Source organism: Rattus norvegicus, chromosome 20, assembly GCF_036323735.1.
Source record: "Rattus norvegicus strain BN/NHsdMcwi chromosome 20, GRCr8, whole genome shotgun sequence".
Taxonomy (NCBI): Eukaryota; Metazoa; Chordata; class Mammalia; order Rodentia; family Muridae; genus Rattus; species Rattus norvegicus.
The window spans coordinates 47,245,188-47,250,200 of NC_086038.1; positions in this window are offsets into that span (position 1 = coordinate 47,245,188).

A 5,013-nucleotide genomic window follows, 5' to 3' on the forward strand; every position below is an offset into this window, starting at 1 on the left:
GCGGTGCCTCACTTTGTGTCACTTCTTTGGAACCGAAACTGGAGAGACAGCACGCAAGGGCGTGAGATCTGCGAGAGAGCACCGCCTTTGTCGGAATACACACGGAGAACGAGCGTTTGCAGGTTCTTGATGAGACACCAACCATCCCCATTCTCATCCCTACTCCTCTCCACACCGGTCTCCCTCCTGATCTCCTTCCTCCGTCCCTCAGTCTCTACCTCTGACTCTACCTTCTCTACCCTCAACTCCACATACTCATTTTCCCCCCCTAGTACAAGATGGTAGCCACTTAGCTCTGAGCCTAGTCCCTCGGTGTGCAGCAGACAGTGAGTGGACCACCTCAGAGGCTTGGGGTCCTGGGCACAGTCTGGAGGGAAGAAGTGGGTTAGAGTCAGCAGGACGGGAGTGAGGGGAAAGGGAGCTTTCCTTGTTTAGTGATGTGACCAAGCAGGGCTGTGTATGTGTGTGTGTGTGTGTGTGTGTGTGTGTGTGTGTGTCCTCCGCTCTCATCCATCTTCCTCCTGTCTCATCTGTATCTTCATCCAACCTCCATTTTCTTTATCCTTCTCCCTGTCCCCATCTCCTCTTCCCTCCCCCATCTCCATATCTTCCATCTCTGTCCCCTCTCCATTCCGTAGCCCAGCTCTGTCTCTGAGATCCTCACCTCTGTCTCTGTCCCTGTCTTCTCTAACCTCATCTCCATCTCCCTCCCTATCCCCACCGGCCTCGGACACACAGCTGATGGTCCATTGGTGGCTTGCAACGACCACCTTGCAAGGTAAGAAATGTTCCCAGAGTAGACTCTGCAGGTGGGGAAACTCACTCCCGAGGACGTTGAAATAATTTACCCGGTGTCTTCGTGTCACCAGTGCCATGACGAAACACCAGGATCAAAGCAACCCGGGGAGAAAAGGGTTTGTTTGGCTTTCTTACTCGCAAGATCATCACGGAAGGAAATCAGAACACAAACTCAAACAGGGCAGGCACCGGGAGGCCACAGAGGAATGCTGCTCACAGCTTCTTCCTCGTGGCTTGTGTGGTGGCTATTGCCAACTGTCAACCTTGCTGTATCTGGAATGAACTACAATCCTGGTGGGGAAGGGAGGCACACGTGGGATCCAGATCTTGAGGCTGGAGGACACAGGCATTCCCAGGAGATGAGCCACGCAGATCTCTTAGTTCAAGTCCAATCTGGGGCAGAGCAAGTTAGAGCTGAGGAACACCTCAGGTCCGGGTGTGGACACACACCTTTAATCTAGGACGTATCTTCTGCTGGTGGCCTGCATAAGGACAATGGGAGGCTCTCTTCTTTGCCTGCTGGCCCTCACTTACCTGAAGTAAGATGGAATCTATTTCGTCAGGATTCCAGCTTATACAGAAGGCCGGCTGAAACACCTATCCTCACGGAACTGAGCACCTACTAGGATCTCGGACCTCCGGTTGTTGGGAACAGCTGCCCACTGTTGGGTTAGCCGGTCCGAAGACTGTAAGTCATCCCAGTAAATCCCTTCAATATATAGAGGCATTCCATACCTTCTGCGACTCTAGACAGCCCTGACTGATACAGCTCGCTCAGCCTACTTTTCTTACAGCACCCAGGACCACCTGCCCTCGGGTGGCCCCACCCACAGTGGGCTGGGCCGCCCGCCCTAATCACTAATTAACATTCCCTACAGGCTTGCCTGCAGCCCAATCTTATGGAGGCTTTTTTTTTTTTTCTCAAGTGAGGCTTCCTCGTTTCCAGTGACCCCAGCTTGTGTCAAGGTGACATAAAATTACCCAGCATACTCAGGGAACATGGTTCTGGTGGGCAGAACCAGAAGAAGACATACGTCATTTGACGTTCTTTCCCAGGACACTTAAGTCTCTTAGGCCTTGACTATGATTCTTTGGTCCATGGCATGGAGGAAGCCAACTGTTGAGTGTGGCTCTCACCACAGCCTAGACATCATCAAGAGAAAGGAGAGCAGGACTTAAAACTGGCCACCTCTCAAACAAACGATTCTAATGGATTCCTTATATTTGATTCATTTTGCTGTATGCTTCTAAAATGTAACATTCATTTTTTAATCTTATGAGCATTGGTTGGTGTTTTGCCTGCATGTGTGTCTGTGTGAGGGTGTTGGATCGCCTGGAACTGGAGTTGTGAGCTGCCATGTGGATGTTGGGGATTGAACCCCAGTCTTCTGGAAAAGCAGCCAGTGCTCTTAACTGCCCAGCTATCTCTCCAGCCCCCTTTATAGAGTAAACATCAATCATGCATGGAGAGAGGGTCTGCAGATATGACACCTGGAAGAAGGGTTTACTCAGAGCTTGCTGGAAGGGTAGACAGACTTCTTCTTTTTTTTTTTTTTTTTTTAGATTTATTTATTCATTATATATAAGTATACTGTAGCTGTCTTCAGACACACCAGAAGAGGGCATCAGATCTCATTACAGATGGTTGTGAGCCACCATGTGGTTGCTGGGATTTGAACTCAGGACCTCTGGAAGAGCAGTCAGTGCTCTTAACCACTGAGCCATCTCTCCAGCCCCCGGGTAGACAGACTTCTGGGCACCCTCATGTTATCTGTGGCCTCGCTTCTATCTCGGCAAGGACGTTAACTAGCATTATGGCTGGGGTCTGGTAGGGCCAGGTTCCAGTGGCTCCTATTTCAAGGCAGACCTCTCTGCTGACTCTGGCCGTGCAGTCCACAGAGGTGTGTGTGGCTTGTCCCTACTCCAGCTTCTTGTGTAAGGCAGGTCCCTGTCTGTGTTGCCAGTCTGCAGGGTAGGCAGTGAGCAGGTGTTAGAATTTCTCCTTCGGAGGTGCAATGTCTCTGCCTATTGGGAACAGGAACCAGTGGGCGCCGGAGAGTTCCCAGCCTTGGGAATATCTTGCTGAGCCTTTGGAAACAGGCTGGCTCTGAAGGCTGGCAGATAGCCCTCCCCTCCCCCAGAGGAGTGCTCAAATCTCAAGCACAGCAGAGTAATCTTCCATGTGCTTGTGCAATCTCACTGTGAATAGGTCTGCATGTGCGGTTTGGAGCCAAGGAGACCAGACGTTTCTTCTGGGGTGATGGTGTCCTTCTGGAATTCTGGGAGATGAGGAAGCACAGCTGTGAGGTTAGGCTGCTCGCCCTGAGGCCATGCAGTCCAAGCTGATGGGGCGAGGGGGAGGAGACTGGAGCCAGACCGGATGGACAGGTTGCCAGCCAGAGACTTCCTTGTGTGGCATGTGACAACCCGATTGCTCTAGGCGACACTGGAATGTCTCTTGACTCTTCCACCCTTATCCACGCTTGTCCTTTGATGCCCACTTGACCCTTACCTTACCTTAGGTGCGGACTTAGAGGTTTCCCCGTACAGAGGGAAACACCTTTGTAACTCTCCTTTTAAAATACTCACATTACGTTGGTGAGAAGAGACTCTCATTGTCGGTGTGTTGTGAACTGGTTGGTCCATTGGACGTCAGCTGGGCCAACTTCTGCCAAAATTACCCATGCATGTTTCTTTTGGTTCAGCAATTCAATATTTGGGCGATGGTCCTCCAGAACTCCTGGGACATGTATGAGTCAACACAGGGATAAGACTGTTGCAGTGTTGCTGGGAACAACAGCTGGTTGGAGGTAACTCAGTGTCACTCTGCCGGCAGGGGAGTCTGGGTTAAGTCAATTACGATGTAGCAATACAGCAGACTCCTGCCAGGTGTGGCGTCTAGGAGCATCTAGGGCAGGAGTGATTTCTATTTTTATATTTTACCTTGCATTATTTTCCCCTAGCTGGTTTTATATGAGTATAAACCACTTGAAACCCGCATTTCTCATTTTCTTATCTAAGTATGTAAAATTATAAAAGTGCATTTGCAGGTGTCTTTTTTTTTTTTTCCGGAGCTGGGGACCGAACCCAGGGCCTTGCGCTTCCCAGGCAAGTGCTCTACCACTTAGCTAAATCCCCAACCCCGCAGGTGTCTTTGATATGAGCGTTTTCTCTGTATTTTCCCATGCATTTTTTAATGATTATTGTTTTAATAGCTGTATAATATTCCTTTGTTTGGGTCAGGCACTTCCCGATTATGGCTTCTAAGATGTTAGCAGGGAGAAGTTGAGGCTATGAGGACAATGTTGCCACTGTACCTGCCGTTTGGAGGTCACATAGCACTTAAGCAGTGTGGTGACCTCATTACCTCCTGCTTCTAGTCCCCAACACCCTTCTCCCATTGTATTATCTGATCCAGTCTTAGGAGTCAAAGCCACTCTACCACCCTGCCTTTAAAACTATCTTCATATGAGAAATAATACACTCCTTCCACAAGTTACAACCGTATATAAAGTGAATTACTGACAGCAAAACCCTCTTGCCTTCCTTCCCCAGACTCAGCCATTGCAATGGGTCTCCTAAAGTCTAGGTCACAGCTGCTCACCTTGGCTAGAAAGAGGGATGTGAGATTGACAGTGCGGGCATCTGAGACCTGAGGCCACTTCCTCCACTACTTTGACGGGCCACAGAAACAGTAGTTCTCTGGGTGCCATGTTGTTCTGGCGTCTTATTTCAACCCCTTCCTATGTCCTGCCAGAGTACATCCTAGGCCTGGCATTTCTAAAGACCAGCTTGGCTCAGGTCTCCACCCGGCCCATTCCCACTCTATTGAAAGGGCGAAGCGCCTTGGTCTGGACATTTCGGCAACCCACTTTTCTTGCTGGGGTTTCTGCTGCTTGAAGCACACGACGTCCCAAATATGCCCCTTCCTCACTCTCTCCTGGGCCCGAATTAGCCTCCCCAGGTCACCTGAGTTATGCTGCCAGCTAGAAAGCCCTGTTTGGTTAGTGACTTCTGCTGGCCCGGCTCTCATTCTACTGTGTTCCACTCGTCCGTGGCACTCAGGGACTCATTCAGGGCTGGGCCTGAACACTTCAGTTCGGCCCCTTTAGCCTAACTTACAGCAATCCAAGACAGGCGCCGAGTTCTTCTCTTCAGACATTTGCTGCACCAATTCTCGGAGGAGGTAAAAGCAGCTGAGCCCTTAGCGTGTGC